The sequence below is a fragment of the Macaca mulatta genome, chromosome 15, assembly GCF_049350105.2.
Source record: "Macaca mulatta isolate MMU2019108-1 chromosome 15, T2T-MMU8v2.0, whole genome shotgun sequence".
Lineage (NCBI taxonomy): Eukaryota > Metazoa > Chordata > Mammalia > Primates > Cercopithecidae > Macaca > Macaca mulatta.
The window spans coordinates 9,487,141-9,507,742 of record NC_133420.1 but is presented as its reverse complement, the minus strand read 5'-3'; positions in this window follow the sequence as shown (position 1 = coordinate 9,507,742).

Sequence of the window (20,602 nt, the reverse complement as noted above, 5' to 3'; positions counted from 1 at the left end):
TAGCAGACCGAGTGGCAGGTCCAGGGGCAGGTCCAGCGTCAGGTCCAGCGTCAGGTCCAGCGGCAGGTCCAGCATCAGGTCCAGGGACAGGTCCAGCGGCAGGTCCAGCGTCAGGTCCAGGGGCAGGTCCAGCGGCAGGTCCAGTGTCAGGTCCAGTGTCAGGTCCGGCGGCAGGTCCAGCCAACTTTCCACATGGCCCATGTGAAAATGTACCCTCTCGCTTCCATTTTTTAAAGCAGTAGTTATTAGTAGAGCCTACTGCCATTTCTCCTTGACTTCCTCATAGTGGATGGTAAGCATTTGCTTTATTAAAGCGAAGTTCCATGCTCTTTGTGCTAAGTCTCCTCTGCCTTTCTGTGAGAGGCTAGAATTGGGATCGACCCTCAACTGTGCCAGAGCCTTGGTACCTGTCTCAGTTCTGGACTCTACTCTGTGCTTGTTACCTTCCATCCACCAATAGCCGTCTGTCTTCCTGTCACTCCTTCAACACGGAGTCCAGCAGTGTGCACACAGGTGAGCCTGTGTGAATGCTGGTTTTATAGGATCTTATCGGGATCTTAGTCATCTTTTCACTAGGAAACCAGACACTGCAAAGGACTTACAGAAAAGCCCAAAGAAGCCGTATCAATAGAATCATAGAGACAGAATTCTATAACCATAGGAAATGGCACTGATTATCATGAAATGTGCATTTATGTGAGGCATAGTAAAACATCACATTTCTTACTGGGTAAGAGCTTGGAAAAGAGATTATGAAAGTAATACTGACTCTACTCTTGTATCGTGGAACATGGTAAAATGATGCAAGATATTGTATTGTATAGAATGGAACAAACAGAATAGAATTATATAGAGTAGTGCAGAATAGAACAAATAGTATAATGTTATATAGGGTAGCATAGAATAGAAGAAACAGTGTAACATTATGTAGTATAGTATACAATAGGACAAATAGTATTACATGGTCTAGAATAGAACAAGTGGGATAGTATTGTAGAGTATACAGTTGAACTAATGACGTAGTATTGCATAGCATAATACAGTCTAGATTAGAACACACAGCATAGTATTACTATTAAGTAGTATGGTGTGGAATAGTAGAGTCGCATGGCACAGAACAGAGAGGATAGTGCTCTGTAGCACTGATGCAGGAGTTTTGCTCTTTAGCTCAGCTGGGTCCAGGTTCTTGTCTCATGACCGGGAAGAAACAGGCACGGGGACATTGAAGAGTGAGTGCAGTGGAACTTATTAAGCTAAAAGTTAAGCTCTCAGCGAAAAGAGGGGTCCTGAGAGCAGGTTGCTGGTCGCCCCCTTCCCAGTTGACTACAAGGGCTTTTATATAGAAGCTGATGGGGCTGGGCTCCTTGTCTAAGGAGCAAATTTCTGGTGGCTCCACCCCATTCCCCCGTGTGCATGGGGACCCTTAGTCTGCTGTGAGTATGTTTAGGCGAGACCCCCGTGCAAGTCCCCATATCTGCACAAAACATGGGCTGGAGGCTCTCTGGGACCCTTCCGTTACTATCTGCCTAAAGCAAGCTGGCTAACTTCTTTCCGTATAGAAGAAAATAGAATAGAATAGAACAGATAGTACAGTATTTTATAGTATAGAATGAAGCTGTAGTATTCTATCGTAGAGAATGGAATAGTATAGAATAGAACAAACAGATCGTACTAGTGTAGTATAGAATAGTAGCCTCGCGCAGCACGGAGCAGTGTTGTGCTCCATATGTACAGAGCGTAACCACCAGGAGAGCGTTCTTCAGTGGGGCGTCACTGGCCCTTCATATTTCCTTGGTTCTGCGGAAATGAGGAGAGGGAATTAAGAAAGGGGGAGGAGGTTGGCTTTCTTACTTTTAAGGCGCTCATTACTTCTTGGGGATCATTTGATGCTCCCCTTTGGTAGTATTCTGTGAAGCAGTCTCTGTACTCTGTGTGGGGTGAAATGTGGGGCAGTCTGTGGACTCTGTGTAGGGTGAAATGTGAAGCAGTCTGTGGACTCTGTGTAGGGTGAAATGTGAAGAAGTCTGTGGACTCTGTGAGTGAAATGTGGAGCAATCTGTGGACTCTGTGTAGGGTGAAATGTGGGGCAGTCTGTGGACTCTGTGTAGGGTGAAACATGAAGCAGTTGAGAAAGGATGAAGTTAGAAGTAGCTCAGCAGAGATGCACCAACTCTTAACTGGGAGACTGTGGAGCAGTCTGTGGACTCTGTGTAGGGTGAAATGAGGTGTTTTATGTAAATAGTTGTCTCATACCTGGCACATGGCAGAGCCTCCGTGGATCTTGCCGTCATGAACCCTCTGATAACTACTCTACAGTGCCCTCCACACTATGAATACCATACATTGTGGGAAGTCCCGGCCTTTTCAAAGGCTTGGTTTCATTTTAACAAAATTGGAATGCCCTGCATATTTGGAATGGCCAGATCATCCTGCACTTTTGACTTCACCTGTCCAGCTGGGTACACCTCCCTGCGTGCTGCCAAGGTTTACGGTGGAATTCCCTGATGCCACTATCCTCACTGCCTGCACCTGAATCTGCTGTGGGGTCATTTCCTTATTGGACTTGTCTGGGGACCTCCTGAGGGGTGAATGGGTCAGGACTGGGTTATCTGGGGAAGGTGTTCACAGCATTCCTGTTTGCAGTCTGTGTCCCTGTTGGAAGAGATGCTCTTAGCACATCCGTTAATCCAGATGTGATTAGCAAGGGGTGTCTCTCCCAGGTAAGAGTTGGTGCATCTCTGCTGAGCTACTTCTGACTTCATCCTTTTTCAAGTCTGTTACAAAGAGAACTTTGGTTTCTCAAGGTTTAAGAATTAATGTCAAAGAGCAATTTAGTGTTCTTTTTGAGTTGCCACCCTTGCTGTGGACGATTCGTGAGTCCTTGCTGGTCAGGGCCACAGCAAAATCGGTGGGCCGTCTGTTCCCCACCCTGGTGGATACTTTCTCACCTAAAGAAATGTATTCTGTTAACATGCCTCAATTAGAATATTTTCGTAGGAGACAGAGTTATGGCTCTTGTTTTAATTTGTAATAGATGATTACCGTAGCAGGGTCAAGGTTGAGACTTGCAGTGTAGCTCATGGAAAACATTGATTAGAAACACCCAAAATATATCACCAGCTTTGTTGCTGCAGCTCCAAGGGACTAGGAATGCATATATATATTTTTCTTTTGTTATTATTTATTATTTTTATTTTTGAGACAGAGTCTTGCTCTGTCACCCAGGCTGGATTGCAGTGGCATAATCTCAGCTCACTGTAACCTCTGCTTCCAGGGTTCAAGAGAATCTTGTGTCTCAGCCTCCCGAGTAGCTGGGATTACAAGTGCCTGCCACCATGCCCAGCTAATTTTTGTATTTTTAGTAGAGACAGGGGTCTCACCGTGTTGGCCAGGCTGGTCTTGAACTCCTGACCTCAAGTGATCTGCCAACCTTGGCCTCCCAAAGTGCTGGCATTGCACACATGAGCCACTGTGCCTGGCCGCCATGACCATTTTAAATGTGGCACTGAATATCTGCCCCCTTTTTTTTTTTTAAGAGGTGCAGATGTCACCCCTCACACCTCTATTCTGGGGCTGGCCTGGGCTGGCCAGCAGGGTTCCCAGGCTCGAGGCCATGTCTGAAGTGTTGTTGGACAATGTGGATCTGTGACCCTTGGTCTTTGGGGACGTGGGGCACCACAAGACACCCACAGTCTTGCGAGGGTTTACGGCTCTGTGTGTGGCTGCTGTGAGGCAGCTTTGGGCGGGGAGGAAGGAGAGCAGAGCCCATCTGTCCTGGTGCGGAAAATGCCCAAGAAAGTAAAGAAATGGTACAAAAAAATCATCATCTGCCCTGGTGCCATTTCTGTTAAAAAAAGAAAAGAAAAATTCACTCTGAATGTGGTTCTGTGCTTGAGGAGGATAGAAAATACCTGGAAAGATGCACAAAGTGTTCTTAAGGGGTCAGCGCCGGGAAGTGGGATGGGAGGCTTGGGAGTGTGTGGAAAGGAGGATGCGACATATTTTATTCTAGTCTATTTGGTAGAGCGAGTGAGGAAAGTGAAGTTTGAGTGATCCGAGCAGCTCGGCCTGGCCATGGGTAGATCCCAGCGTGTCCCGCCTCCCGCCTCCAGCTGCAGCTCTATTTCTCAGTCACAGATGAGACAGGTGGCCTGAGGCTGTGGGCGGAGGAGGGGCAACTTGGTGTCCCCAGCAAGTGAGTGTCCAGGCTGCTCTTGGGCCAGCGTGAGGGAAGGGGCGGAGGAGAGCTGGGAGGGTGCACAGTGCGTCCCCCTCCCCTGCCCTGGGACTGAGGTGAGCCCAGGCTGCTGTCAGGATGGAGGAAGATGCCCTCAGGACGGAGGAAGAGGCCGGTGGAGTTTGGTCAGCAGCCAGTGTGGTCTTTCCCACAGGGGATACGCAGTGCACCAACTCGCAGGAAAAAACTCTGCTTTAGTTTTTAAATTTTGCTCATTCTGTTTATCGTGCTGGTCATGGTAAGATCTGGATATTGTTGGTAAGAATCAGTGTCAATTGCATACAGTTGACTCTTGTCCAACACAAGCTTGAGCTTTGCGGGTCAACTTATAGGTGGATTTTTTCAACCAAACTCAGGGAGAAAATACAGTGTTCTGCTACGTGAAACTCATGTCGGAGGGCTGATTCTTTGTACACGCAGAAAATACAGTGTTCCTGCCATGTGAAACGCTTGTCGGAGGGCCGAGTCTTTGTACACGCAGGTTCAGCAGGTCCACCTGTGCGGTTTGAATGTGCCTGGATTTGGTGTCCATGGGGTCCTGGAACCGACTTTCTGAGTCCAGCGAGGTTGGCCCCGGGATCGACTCCTTGAGGACAGCGAGGCTGGCCCCGGGACCGGCTCCCTGAGGACAGCGAGGCTGTTTCTAGTAGCAGGTGGTTTATTTTGTGTTTTCCCCCTGGCTCCACACCCCGTTCTCAGAGACACGGCTGTCACAGGGGGACGAGCTGGGGCAGGGGAAGAGTGGAGGGCACCTGGTAGAAGTGGCCATGGGCTCTCTTAGGAACGATAACGATGGCACCTACCGTAGACGAAGATGTTGTTGGTCTGCACTCTTCTCGTGTTGGTCTGGGGCATGCAGTGGCCGTGGGCTGGTGTGATCCACAGCCCCGGTGTGGGTCATGCAGTGTCTTTGGGCTGGTGTGGTCCACAGCTCCGGGCTCCGTGGTCCCTGACCCTGAAATCCCATCCGGTGCTGTGTCACCTTGGGCAAACTGTCTCCTGAGGGGAAGGGAACAGGGAACAGCCCTCCCCGCATGGCCTCCCCAGCACCACCCACTCCCAGGACCTCCAGTGTTGAACCTGCTGGGGGTTCCTTTCTCCTGGGGGGACCTTGTCCCAACAAGAGGACTCCACGGGCTGCAGGAGGTGTCGAGCTATTTTCTCTCCTGGAACTGGGTTGCTGGTAGCTCCCAGATGCAGGAGGAAAGGCTCAGAAGTGCCTTCATAATAAGGAGTTGTTGACGTGAACTTTGGACGGCAAACACTGCTTACATTTCCTTTTCCGTTTTGATGCGTTAATGGTGTGTGGCAACACCGTGACACACGGGGATGCGGGTGATAGGTGACCCCCCCCGCAAGGGGGCCGTGCACCTGTTCGATAATAAGAAGGCATGCTTCTCTTACTGCAAATAAAACTTTTAATGGTTTTTCTGCCAGAAAGACCCTGTCCTTTATGCAGGATACATAGAGGATCATTTGGCAAAGGATTGGGGATTTGGGGTTAAACTAAAAACAAATTAATTTCATTTTATAGCACTCTGAACCCATTTGAGTTAATTATTCATTGAGAATTTGAATAGCACACACTGTTCTGACTTCCAATTTCCCCCTAATGAACAGCATTTGCTGTAACATGACAAAACCCTGAGTCTTAGAGTTACTGGGTAATGTGGAAAAAGTCAAAGTTGGTTCTCTGTTGTTTTGCTTTAAGGAAATGATATTATTTTGCAGCCACTTAGTTTTCTCCTTTCCAATAAGAAAAATTGCTTTCTTACTACCTGACAATTCGTGAAGGTCAAGGGGACACAGGCTGCAGTGCATTAAAAGCCACCATCAAACATGGACGTGGACCGAGTTTTCCCCTGTTCTCTCCCACCATCAAATGTGGAGGTGGACTCAGTTTCCCCCTGGTCTCGCCCATCATCAAATATGGACGTGGATCCAGCTTCCTCCTGTTCTTGCTAACCATCAAATGTGGACTTGGACACACTTTCCCTCTGTTCTTGCCCACCATCAAATGTGGACACGGATTCAGTTTCCCTCTGTTCTTGCCCACCATCAAATAGAGATGTGGACCTAGTTACCTTCTGTTCTCACCCACCATCAAATGTGGATGTGGACCCAATTTCCTTCTGTTCTCGCCCACCATCAAATGTGGACATGGACTCAGTTTCCCTCGGTTCGTGCCTACCTTGCCACCATGGCTCATTTCATAATCACTCAGGAAAGGAAGAAACATTATTTTTAATAGGCATGAAGGCAGTTGTTCTTAACCTAAGGAGCAGGACATAATTCCAGCAATGGAAATGACCAGCTGAGTGGGTCTGTGTGAGGTTTGGAAGAAAAAAAGGATTTTACCTTCCCCCCTCTGTGTGTGCCCACCTCCCCCAGTTGAGAGTCACAGATTTAATTACTTTAATTTTGAGCTTAAAATAATTTGACAGCCTAACAAAAACTACTACAGTCCTATAAAATTCTGCTGTGTGTTTCGTTTTTCAGTTGCTTTCTGAATATGGTAAATGAATACATTATGAGTCGTTATTTTAGTAATTGCTGTAAAAATTAATGTTTGTTATAAGCAAGTGTTATAAAGTTAATTTAGCACCAAAGTAAAGCTAAAGCTGCATTGATTTCCCACTGTACTTGTGCATAACAACGGCTCCATGAGGCAGGCGCTGTGACCCTGCAGTCTGGTGGGAGCAGGTGCCACCTGGCTGGTGCAGTGGCTGCCCGTCCCCTCTTGCTGCCAGGCAGCTTTGCAGTTTCCAGGCTATGCGGGAGTTGAGGCTGGTGGTCAGTAAGAGACGGTGGGGAGTTGGGTGGTGCAGGTTGGCGTGGGGTGGAAGGAGGCGTGGAGAGCCTGGGGAAGGCTGGACAGCAGCTCCGGTACCTGCACAGGGGGGCAGGGTGAGGCGGCACCGGGCAGTGGGTAGCTTCTGGAAACAGCCCTTGAGGTTTTTATAGACGAGTCTGTCTTCAGCTCTGCACCCCTTTCCTGCTGAGTCCGGGTGGAGGGTGGAGGCGTCGAGCGCTTGTTTCTCCAGGTGAGGGCCCGTCGGACACAGCCAGTGTTTCCTGGAGTCCCCTCACCTGGGAACGTGCCCTTGCTCTTTTCAGAACAAAACAAATCTTAGTTAAACTTGACACATCACCTTTCCAGAAGGTGTTTAAGTCTGTATGCCTGTTAAGTCACCTAACTTTAAAGAGTAATGATACAATATGCTTCTTTTTAGGGGAGAAAACCTAGCTGATTTAAAAGATAAAATCAGAGGTTGGGGTCGCAGCATTTTGGAGGAGACTTGGTTTATGCAGGATACATAGAGGATCATTTGGCAAAGGATTGGGGATCCCTAGTGGGCAGCAGTGTTTCCTCAACTGTTGTGTTTGCTCTATTATTACATTACAGAGGTGACACTTCAAACATAGGGAAATGGAAGACAAAACAGCCACCCCCCCATTCAGAGGTAAACGTTATCAACATATTCATGCACTTCCTTCTGCTGTTTTTGCTCTTCACTTTTTATTTTAAGACCGCATTCGTAGGATGGATATATAATTGTTTATGGTGACTTTAAAAGCACCTTTCTTGCTAAAAAGAGTATTTTTTCAGTCTAGAAAATTTAGACAACATGTTTTGTTTAAAAATTAATTATAATACCACCATGAAGTCATCAATGTTTTTATATATTTTCTTGGTCTCTTTATGGACTTAATATATACAATTTAACAAATTGGAAATAACGTAATTTTATGCATAAAATGTTTCTTGGCTTTAGAGATGGAGCAGAGAGGAGGCACAGGGCTTCCCGCTGGCTGAGGTCCTCCCAGGGTGTGACCAGCAGCCTCCCAAGTTTAGGGTCTGCACGGAGTAAGATTTCGAAATTGCCTTACACCACAAGCCCTGCAGCCATGCGCCCCTTTGATAAGGGGGTGTACTCTGATAGATCTTTCAAGACAAGAGTGTGCTGGATCTGAGGCTATTTCAGCTGCTTCTGGAGACGGCAGCTCTGGGACGTTTGTGCCAGCTCTCCCTCAAGACCCCACGGATGCCACATCCTCGTCTTTTGGAATCCAGTGTTGTAGAGGAGAAGTCTGAAGCAAGTTTGATTTTTGCTTCATGGTAGGAAACTGATGTTTTCAGGCTTTTCCCCTTTATTTCCATAATGAAGATGATGTCCCACCTTATCCAGAGGTGTTTTTGTTACCTTGTCGGGAATGTCCAGCCCTTATGTGCCCCTTTAGGCCCTCAGTCCCTTTCTCAACTTCCTCACAATCTTCCCCATCTCATCCATCTTCACTGTAATTCTGTTATTTTTTTTCATTTTTGTGCTCACTTTCCCATGCGACTTGTTCTTGTTTCACAGATGCCTGTGCCAAACTTTATGTCTGAGGCTCGGGGGCCGTGTTTGATTCTGTCTGCCTCTGCATGTACTTTTGAGAAGTGGGGTTGGAGGTTGCCCCCCAGGTGCTGTTTCAGCTGGACCTGCCCAGACTCTGTGAATTGGGGGCATCGGGCAGAGCCCATGTGGCTCTATGGTGGGCCGTGTTGCTGAATTGTACGTCTGAGGTTTGGGGGCCGTGTTTCATTCTGTCTGCCTCTGCATGTACTTTTGAGAAGTGAGGGTGGGGGTTGCCCCTGAGTGTTTCAGCTGCACCTGCCCAGACTCCCTGAAGTGGGAACGTCCGGCAGAACCCGTGTGGCTGGCTCTACGGTGCGCTCTGGTGCTGACAGAGCAAGAAGCCGCACTCCCAGGACGTGCTTGCAGCTGTTGGTAGGTCTGGGATTGTGACAGGATGATTTCCTTCTCTAAAATACATCTCAACTGTTATCCAGAGGGTTGGCTGTAGGCTTTCAACAGCTTCACTCTTCTTAGTGACCAGGAGACAATTCACTAAACAGAGTTGCTGTCAGGGTTTAATTAGGAATTTCTGCGAGAGGCTGGCAGGACAGCTCCCTCTGCAAGCCTCCTGCAGACTCCCTGTCCCCACTCTTGGGCCCAGCCACCTGCATTGGTCTGTGGAGGCTACACAGTCTCTGTTCTCCTAAGGGGCTCCTGGACTTCGGGGCAGCCTTGGTAAGCTGATGTGTAACTCCCAGTCTCTTCTCTCTTTAAGTAAGTGCGTTCATGAATCCTGATCTTCTAAATTGTTTCATCTTTGTAAAACAGCCACAGTTTCCTAAGCCACCTTGTGTCTGAATGTGAATCACTTGTTATTTTTCACTGCAGAATGAACAGAACTGGAATCATAAGATTTAGAGGGTGATGAAAAGACAGAGGTTAGCATATTCCATTTTCTCACCTTTTCCTTACACTTTTTCCTTAAATGCACCCCTCGTATGTCTGTGAAGTTCTTCCCAATTCCGTAACGTCACTCCATCCTCAAGTGGAACATTTGTGAACAGTAGCAAGTATTGATGTGTACACCTCTGCAACCCAGCAGGAATTAATGCTTTTTATTTATGAATGGATGGTCATCGGATGGCCAGAGGGATTCCCTGTGAATTGCGGGGGTCCTCATGCCTGCTTGTGAGTGACATGCACATGGCGAGGGCTAGAGAATCTCAGTCTCTGTGATTCGAGTAGTGACATCGTTTACGCAAGGCAGGTGGATGACTCTTTGAGCTTGGCATGCTCCTGGGTGGCACAGCACAGCTGACATGGAGTGGGGCAAGGGCTTGTTCCACGAGTTTCTGTGTTTTTGTTGTGGTTGTTGTTGTTATTTTTTTAGAGATGGAGTCTCTCTCTGTCACCCAGGCTGGAGGGCAGTGGTGTGATCTCGGCTCAGTGCAAGCTCCGCCTCCCAGGTTATGCCATTCTCCTGCCTCAACCTCTCAAGTAGCTGTGACCACAGGTGTCTGCCGCCACGACAGGCTAGTTTTTTCGTTTTTAGTAGAGACAGGGCTTCACCGTGTTAGCCAGGATGGTCTCGATCTCCTGACCTCGTGATCCACCCGCCTCGGCCTCCCAAAGTGCTGGGATTACAGGCGTGAGTCACCGCACCTGGCCAAGTATTTGTCATTTTTTGAAAGCTGCATTTAAAGAATGAAATAGACCAAACAGAATTACTTCCTTTTGAATATTTAATACTTAGTCTACCAGAACACTTAAATATAGTTAATGTATTCAAATAATAAGAAAGAACTTTCCCTCTGTTTCCAAAGTAAAAGTATAAACAACCTTTTACTTGGTAGAGATTTCACTATGTTTCTGAAAAGCCAGGAAGCACTTTTCCTGAAATAGACCCGTCTCTTCCTCTGCATAGACCCTATGAATATTTTAGCTACATTTCTGCTGTATCTTGATGTGTGATAGATTATAGAAAATTCCTTGCTACTGGAACTTCACAATGCTTTCCTTTTAAACATCAAATAGAAAGTATGGATAGTAAATCTCAGATTAGTTGCCATTCTCGATCTTGGTAGAGCTGCCACCAACGGCCTCTGTCAGTTACAACAGATTGTACCTCCCCAGCAACCAGGCTTAGATTGCAGACCGAGCCAGGCTCACCTAGGATTCAATGCAACGTCTTCCAAAGCTGTAGCCACTGCTCTTGGAGGAGACTTGAGAAGTCTTCCCTTTGATGCCTGTGCATGGCTGTTCTCAGATCACAGCAGCTGCAGCAGCATCTCGGAGGATGCCGGCAGGGGTGTCCTGGGTATTGACACTACGGCAGGGGCCTGCAGTGTCTGAATGAAATGGGCCGTGACACTGAGCAGCCTAGAGGAGTCCACAGCCACGTTTCAAAGGTGCAGTGGCCCGAGGTGCACCCCAGAGCACTGAGGAGCCTGGAGTTGACCCGTCACGATTCCATTGAGAGAGCTGGCTGAATTCTGTACCTGTGCGGGCAAAAGATGGCTGTTTGCGCTTGGCCCCTTCTCAGTCCAGGCCTAGGGAGGTTGTCTGCACAGCTAGTGGGAGCTTAACTCTGTGCACACTCGGGACCGAGTCCCGCTCCTTTCTGTGAGCCCAGGGAAGGTAGACATGCCGAGCTCTCCTGGAAGAGGGCCCTGATGAGTCAAGCTGAGTTTCAAGATGGTCGGTGTTGTGGTGTGCGTGGCGGGATCGGAGTCGGTGCATGCTGAGTGGGGGCCCGGGTGCTGCTGTCGCTATTGGGCTCAGCAGACGCTGAGGGGGACGTGGCTCCTGTGGTACTTGGTGGTTTTCTCCTCACAGGAGTGGGTTTCCCTGCGGTGAAGGTGTCGGTGCTGTGACAGGCAGCCTGGCAGGAGGAAGGCGCTGGTGGGGTTGTGCCCCGAGGCCCCCTTCCTCTTAAGGAGCAGGAAGGGGGTTTGGGATCCTGCTTCCGGCTGCGCTCCCTTGCTAGATTCTTGGCCTCGGGGGCCAGGAGAAGCTGAGTGCAGGCCTGAAGCCTAGACCCCTTCCACAGCCCCCGTGGCGCTTGTGGTGCTATGTGGGAGGTGTCCCTTGGAACTCCAAGCCCTACCCTGGCATGCCCGCCCATTGGGGCGTCTCGGGCACCTGCTGTGTGCTAGGCTCCGTGGTGGGGTGGGCGGTAGCAAGGGCTGTGGGGTAGAGGCGACACGGTACGCGGATGATGATGAGAAGCATCAGGGAGGCAGTGAGAGCACAACTGAGACCTGCAAGGAGGGGACTGGCTGTGGGTGTTGGGGCTCAGGGAACTGCGTCTACCCAGAGCCACAGCGGCCAGTGAGGGCAGAGCAGGGGAACGAGGACCAGGGAAGCTGTGTGTATGGTTCGCATCAGGTGTGCAGGTCTGCCGGGCTGTGCTGCCCTTCTCAGTCCTGGCTGGGCCTGGGGTCCCAGAGGGAACGGAGTGTCCTCGCATCTCCCTCCTCTTGTTTCCCTGTTGCTTCCTGGTCAAGGGATGCTTCTTTATTGTAACTCTGGCGGTTATTCTGCATATTAAGAGGAGTTTCACAAAATCGTAGGGGGAGAGGCGGACTAGGGATTCTTTTTTTTTCTTTTCGCCCCCTGATTTTACACGGAAGATTCTACTATCTCTTAGTGTGGAGGCAGAGTGCAGATGCTCTGCAGTTATCTGTCCAGGAAGAGAAGAGCTGCCGGGAAGTCACAGATCTTATCATTGCAATAGCACTGACATTTTTAAGTGGCAGAATGCTGATGTCTATAATAATCAGAGTAAAACTTCTGTAGCTTCAACATAAAGATGCCGAGATGATCTTAGAGCCATTTCGTCCTTAGATCCTTCTGCAGTGTGGAGTGTGACATCTCTACCAGCCTCTGGTCCGTGGCTGCCTGTGGGTAACTGAATGCTTGCAGTGTAAATGAGAAACTGAACTTCTAATTTTCTTTAATTTTAGTCAAATTTAAATAGCTATATGGGCCAGGCACCGTGGCTCATGCGTGTATTCCCAGCAGTTTGGGAGGTCGAGGCGGGTGGATCATGTGAGGTCAGGAGTTCAAGACCAGCCTGGCCAACAAGGTGAAATCCCATCTGTACTTAAAAATACAAAAAATTAGTGGGGCGTGGTGACAGGGGCCTATAATTCCAGCTACTCGGGAGACAGAGGCAGAAGAATCACTTGAACTCGAGAGGCAGAGGTTGCAGCAAGCCGAGATCGAGCCACTGCACTCCAGCCTGGGTGACAGAGGGAGACTCTGTCTTAAAAAAAAAAAAGATTAAAAAAACCCTACATGCCCCTAGTTGCTTCTGTAGGAGACGGCATGGTTCCAGAAGGTAGACTTTGTGTTAAGGACTGTGCAGCGTCAGGCTGGAGACAGTCTCCCTTCCTAGCAGCGTGGGCCCCTGGGCTGCTCTTCTACCAGAAGGGATGGTGGCGTCTCTGGGAGATATCTGTGGACTCAGATCTGTGTGGATTAGTGACTTGTGTTACTCACAGATACTTAATTTTATGGGTAAATGAATACCTGGACTGGCTGCAACTTCAGGGCGAGATTCGGGAGTAGGGAGTGAAAAGTGACGACGGAACCCTGGGCTTGTCCTGCTGCCCCCAGGACCCGGTTGGGGCGCCTTCTCTTCTGAAGTCCCAGCAAGTGGTCAAGGTACCCCTCCCCTCTGAAGCCCCCAGCAAGTGATCGGGGCACCACTCCCCTCTGAAGCCCCAGCACCTGCTCGGGGCGCCCCTCCCTTCTGAATCCCCCAGTACCTGGTTGGGGCGCCCCTCCCTTCTAAAGCCCCCAGACCCTCCTGGCTTGTGGTGCTGCTTCTCCAAATGCTGCCCTTGGCTGTTTTCCAGGAGTCACCTGCACCCGAGCAGGCTACATGTGTCACTTCTTGTCGGATCTGGGGTGTCCGTGAAGCTCATTTATCTTGTCTTCCTCCTCATGTGCTGTATCTCACCTATTGTCTGTCGGAGTTCGTGTGAGTGCGTGTAGTGCATTCTCAGGCTGTAATCGGTGCTTAAGTGACAAGAACGTCTTAGAGCAATGGACTGTCTGCTCCAAAGGACGCTGTGCATGAATTGACACATGATTTACTTGAGGGGTTTAAATTTCCTGGGTGTTGCAGACAATTAGGGGAAAACAAGATCTAAAAAAGCCCCGGGGGATGAGGAAGACAATAATGAAAAAAATTGCTCTATACACACTTAGCAGTTGATTTAATTTGTAGGTGAATTTTGTATTTTGGGAACTACTAAAGCTACTGTTTGTAGGGATTCCTTGATGAGCTTCTTGTTTTCTGTCAAGTAGAAAGTAAAGTGGATGGGTTTTGCCTTTAATTCTGACTGACTAGAATGTACTTCCTTTTTCCCCCCATTCACGTTAGGTTGGGGATTGGACTAGAAGAGCTGTAGGATCTCTTTATTTCTGAACTTAAATGAATTTTTTCTTTACTCACTTTTTTTTTCTTTTTTTTTTTTTTTTTTTTTTTGTGAGCTGCTACTTTTTCCTTCAATGCACTGTTCTTTGGTTTGGGAAATGGGCTCTATTTGTACCGTGCTTTAAATGTACACAATCGTCCTAAATTGCTGCTTTTCGTTAAAGTTAGATATAACATCTTAATTAAAATGCCATCCATAATTCAGGCACAGTCTGAGGCCTGGAGACCAACCCCTTTGTTACTTCCTTCCAGCCGTGTCTCCTTCCCTGGCCACATTGCCCCTGGCCACATCTCCTCCCCCCACCACGCCGTGTCATCCCCCACCACGTCACCTCTGATCACATCACCTCTGGCCTCACTGCCTGCCTCCCTCCCTCCTGGTAGCCTCTGTGGCTCCTGCTGTCTACCCTCCCATGAGTCTGTTCAAGGCTCCTTTCCCGTTTTCTGCTCCTGAGTGGGTCTCAGGGCCTGGATGTTTCACAGGATGCAAGTTTCTTCCCTTCCAGCCGCGGGTGTCTGAGCGACAAGTCCAGAGAGGGCACTGAGCTCTCCTTACCCACTTGGGGGCCCCGAGCCCTGACCGCCGACCACCAGGGCTTTTCTGCAGCATGTGGGGCAGACTCATGCGTGAATATCTGCCTGGCTTCCTCCTCCATAACGTGAGCCTTGAGTACTTGCTGGGTACCTCGTTGTCCACCTTCCTTCCTCAGTAACGTGAGCCCTGAGTATTTGCTGGGTACCTCGCTGCCTGCCGTACAGCTGGCTGTAGCCTTGTCAAACACACTTGACTGGCACATAAACAGAAGTGCTCACCGGGCCTTGGGAGGGCTTTCTGACATGTGGGTGCCTGCTTTTCCCTGTTAGGCTGGTGCTGCAGGAGCCCTCCTAGACCAGACAGAGGACCAAGACTGTGGCCTCGGGGTGGGGGCTGGGGGAGCTCCCTGGGTTTAGTGTGTGGGTGAGAGCAAACTTCAGTCCCGCTGTAGCATCGGGATTCAGGGTTCCTTCTGGAACGTTCTGAGTGAGAAACAGGAAGTGTGCACAGGTGCGTCTTCTGCGGATTTTATGGTTATCTTGAGAGAGCACTGGTGCCTCTGAGCTATGAAGCTGCAGAACCACTTCTTCCACTAATGGCCGCCTTTATAGAAAGAATGACTTACAAAAGATGCCACTTCAGATGGAGGTATTTGCAGGTGTGGCCTGAAAAATGAACAAAATGACTTTCATCTCAAGGAAAGTACCTTACATTATTCCCAAGGATAGACATTTGAGCTTTCCAGCGAATATTAAAATATAAAAATCTTGTGTCCACCACTTTCTCATGTGATCAATGGTGATATTGATGTGGGTTTTTTTTTTCTTTTCATATAACGAAATGTGGAAGCTGCTCATAACTCTGAACCAGTGTTTTCTAACCAATGTGTGATTACAAAATCGTGTGCTGGTAAAAGCCATTCAATTACAGGACGGACCAGTCGATTTAGAAGGAATTGGGGCAGAAAGATCCGTCGACCAGAGCGCAGACTCTGCATTGCAGACAGCCTGTACGGAAGTGCCACTTGTTACATTTGGCAGCAGAGAATTCCTAAAGTGATCTGAAAATACAATGAAAATACTGCTTCCTACTTGTATATCAGCATGGAGTCGGACTTTCTTCCTAAACTTCAGCCACGGCTCTGCAGCCCACTGAACGCAGATGCAGGCATGAGAACCCTGCTGTCTGAGGTGCAGAGATGTTAGGTGTTTTAACAGGATCACAAACTGTTGCCACGCTGCTGTTTATTTTGGAAAATGGTTTCTTCTTTAAGACTGTGTTAAGATATAATGACTTTATCATTGTAAAATAAACTAAATGGTTACCTTTTTTTTTTTCTTTTTGAGACAGTCTTGCTCTGCCACCCAGGCTGGAGTGCAGTGGTGTGACTTCAGCTCACTTCAACCTCTGCCTCCTGAGATCAAGTGATTCTCTTGCCTCAGCCTCCCTAGTAGCTGGTACTACAGGTGTTTGGCACCATGCCAGGCTAATTTTTGTATTTTAGTAGAGACGGGGTTTCACCATGTTGGCCAGCCCGGTCTCGAACTCCTGACCTCAAGTGATCCACCTGCCTCTGCCTCCCAAAGTGCTGGGATTACAGGCATGAGCAGCCACCACTCCCGGCCTGATGAGAAAGCTTTTTTGTGATCTTGAATAAAGTGCAAAGGGTTCCTGAGACCCAAAAATTTGAAAACCACTGCCTTAAACCGACAAAATTGTCCACGATTCTTCAGTGTAACTTCTAATCTGTTGATGGAGAAAGGACGGTAAGGGTTGCTTTACTTTTTTCCTTTCACAACTCAATGGTGCTGGGACAACTGGGGTATCCACATGGAAAAGGATGGACTGGACCCTTCCTCACCCTACATGCAAAGCTCGACATGGATCCAGCATAAGGAGCCGACTGTGAGACCCATTCTGTCAGTCTGCTGGGTACCATAACGGACACCACAGACCGTGAGGCTTAAACAACAGCATCTTTTTTCCTTTTTCCTGGAGACTGGAAGCCTGGAATCAAGGTGCGGGCAGGGTTGGATTCTCTTGGGCCTCACCCCATGCTGTGTAGACGGCGTCTTCTCTGTGTCCTCACAGGTTTCTCTTATGTGCGTGCAGCACTGAGGACTGTGTCTAAATTCTCTTAAAAGAACACCGTCATACTGGATCAGGGCCTACTCTTAAGATCTTATGGGACCTAAATTGCCAAGCTAAGGCCCTGTATGTAAATACGGTGACCTTTTAAGTTCTGGGGTTGTGACTTTAACATGGGAATCTTGAGAGGGGGGACAGTTCAGCCCATGACACTTTTAGGGGAGAATCCTGGAGAAACTGTTACGTTGGATTAGGCAATGTTTCCTTAGCTGAGACGTCTAGACCTATAACAAGCAACTGAAGGGAAAAAGACGGTATCAAAATTTAAAATGTTCATTTCAGAGGATACTATTAAAGTAAAAAGACAACCCACAGAACAGGATACATTATCATGATAAGGACGTGATATCAAGAATATATTTAAAAACTCTTAATAAAAATCCAATTTAAAAATGGACAAAGGATTTGAATAGACATTCTCCAAAGAAAGACATATAAATGACTTAAAAAGCACATAAGATGTTTAGCAGAATTCGTCATCTTAGAAATGGAAATCAAAACCACCGTGAGATACCACTTCACAACCACCGGGATGGGTAAAATCCCAGTATTGGACAGTGACATGGTGGTGAATTTGGGAAAACTGAAATCTTGATATATTGCTAGTGGGAAAGGAAGTAAAATGGTAAGTTGATTTGGAAAAGTCTGGCAGTTTCTCAGAAAAGTTAAGCATGAAATCACCGTACGACCCAGCAATTTCATTCCTAGGCATATGCCCAAGAAAATTGAAAACATTTTTACAAAAAAAGTCTTATGCAAGAATCTTCATAGCAGCATTATTCGTAGTAGTAGAAACAGTCCAGGTGTCTGTCAACAGGTCACTCACTGTGAGATTCCACTCACCTTGGACGTGAAAGATGCCAGCACCGAAGGTCACACCGAAGGTCACGCACTGTGCGATTCTCCTCATAACAGGTGTCCAGAACGGGCAAATCCAGAGAAACGGAATTCGGCTGGTGATTGCCAGCGGCTGGCTCTTAATGGGTTCAAGGTTTCTTTGGCCCGTGGTGAAAAAGTCCTGGAATTATATACTAGTGGTTGATGTGCAGCTTTGAGAATATGCTAAAAAGACTGAATTGTATCCTTTAATATTGGGGCTTTTATGGTTTGTAAATTCCTTTCAATTCCAAAAGGAACTCAAGAACTTCTTTGGTGTTGATATTTAGATGTTGAAAGAGAGAGTATCCAAAAAAAGTTACTATGTAACTCACGTTCCCAGAGTTAAACTTCATTTTCTGAGGATCTTAAAGGAAGTGTTTGAACCAAGGAGACACAACGATCCTATACTAGATGTTACACCCCATCTTACTGATTTCTATCTCACATAGCCATATTCAAGGAAAACCAACATGTAAACGTGAGCTGAATGCTATGCAGAGGCACACTCCTCTTACCCAATTGATCTTTAATGGTGCAGTAAGAGATGAGGTCATAGCAACGTTAGTTTAGTTAGTTTAATTTCCATGGCAACAGGAATTTGGCATATCTGATGAGTTAGATCTCCCTGCACAGCTCCTAACGGGGTTGTCCATTTCTGTGTGGTGTCTGTGTAGATTTTCGCTGTGGAAATCAGTGATAGCACCTGCACAAACACTTGCCCGGAAACGCGCACGAAGCTGGTGAAGGCAGAGGACAGACGAGAGGGAAGCATGGCTCAGCCCTGGAAAAGAAGATCGTTATTCCGAACGCAGAAGATTCAGGAACACAATCCTTGGGAAGACTGGTGATGTCCGTGGATCTCACCGCTGTCGTGTTGTATCTGTGCAGCCAGTTACCGGAGCTGTCAGAACCGCATGTGTTGGTATTGGTGTCATCACTCAACGCTTCTGACATTTCCTGGTGCTGATGCGGACTGCATGTGGCGGAAGCAAAGTGCTGACCTAGCACAGATCATCAGATCCCAGTTCTTTTTTATGAAGGGGGGCAGGGTTAGAACCCCCCACACTCCCCAATCCTGGAAGAACTGGGATCTGATGATCTGTGCTGTCGAGAGAGGCAGGGTAAGAACACCCCACTCCCCAATCCCATTGTTGAATATAATAGTTGGCTTGGGAGGGTTTTTACTCCTAAGGTTGAACCGTGCATTTCTGGAGTGTGGACTGTCAGCCATGGTGGCTGGGGAAGGCTGGGGCTGTGGTCGTCCGGCCGCCGGCAGCCCTGCTGGTGGGTCCTGCCTCTTTGACACCATTCCTTTCTGAAGCTTGCTTTCCCCGGTGTTGGAAGTAGCAACACTGGAGGAATGGCCGCCTTCCTACAGCGAAGCTCTGCCAGGAGAGGAGAAGACACGGAGAGTCTGTTCAAGGACGTGACGTTCTGGGCACCGCACCATGCGTTCTACTTCTCAGCGGTGCCTCCTGGTTGATGTTACCATTACCTGGCATTTCGCAGGAGGTAACTCGCAGATGCCACACTGATGGAAAGCTGCAGCAGCGCAGTTCGAGTCCAGGGCCAGCTGGAGCACATCAGCAAGGTCAGGCTGGATGCATGTGCTTGCTGACAGGAAAATAACAAGAAATATGTCATTTCGGAAAAATGACAGGAATATGACAGGAAGATGACAGGAAAGAGGCCCATGAGGAGAGGAACCAGTGGATTCAAGGCAGGGAACTGAAGGAGTGAGCCATCACAGGGTGGGAGGCTCAGGAGCCAGCAGGCGAGTGGGATGTGACCTCAGGGTGCTGCTGGGTTGGTAAGGGGCCTTCTGTGACTTTTCTAAGAGTGCAGTCAGTTGTAGGGGTGGGTGCCGGCTCCCGCAGATAAGAGCCAAGCGTCTTGCAGGAAACCAACGTGTGCACTGGGAGTTCCCAGTTGCATGTCCCGGCATGCGGCCCAGAGGCCCCTGACAAGGCTCTGTGCACCAGGCACACAGTGGACTCTTGATTCCTGACCCAACGAGGAAGTGAGGGAGTGAGTGAGGACCGAGACACAGGTGGAGGGATGCACGGGACGGGGTGCAGTCAGGTGAAGAGTCATGCTGTGGGGTCCGGGAGAGATGGGTTCGAGAATAAAAGGGACGGGGGTGCAGTCAGGTGGAGAGTCTTGCTGCTGGGGTCTGGGAAATGTGTTGTGTTTGCTTCTATCTGAACAGCTGTACCTGAGCGTGTCTGTGCTTTGACATTTATTCTGTACACTATCCTCAGCAGGGTGTGTATCTCTGTGGCAGATGACACACCGGCCACAGTGGATGTCAGCGGCAGTGGCTGGACTCAGGGTCCGTGAATGTTGCGTGATCGAACGTGTTTGGTACATTCTCAGCTCCTGCTCAGGTGCCTCCCGAGCATCGGGTGCTGTGGCTCCCCACAGCCTTCCCATCTGTGTGTAGCATGACCACCACCTTCCTACCATGTGTTTGTGCTACCACGGCTGCCGTGTCTAACGGGCGCTTTGCTTTCCAGCTACTTTCCTATAATCAAAACCCTTTAATGACTTTGCCTCCGTTTCAGAGATGATAGGGTATTAGTCTTTCATGATTGCTCTGAGGATTTCCAAAAGCAAATGCAACTTACAGGATGCAAGATATTGGAAATGACAGTAATTATAGATGAGCTTTCTCAGTCTTTTGATTGTGGTAAAATTACATAGCACTCTATTTTTAAGTGTATGTTTTGGTGGCATTATGTGTGTTCACACTGTCGTGCCCCGATCACCGCCATCCATCTCCAGAACTTCCTGGTCTCCCCACGTTTGAAACTCGATCTACCGAGGGGCCTCTCATCCCAGTTGACATTTCACTGCAGAAGGGGGTGTGGGCTTCATGGTCCATTGACAAATAGAACGTTACTTTTTTGTTGTTGTTTTTCCCGCACATCGAACCCTAATTCCTTTGGCCTTTACTAAAGTGGCACTTTGTAATTCCACATGATTTCATCGTTATACTGGCAGGAGAGAATGCTTCC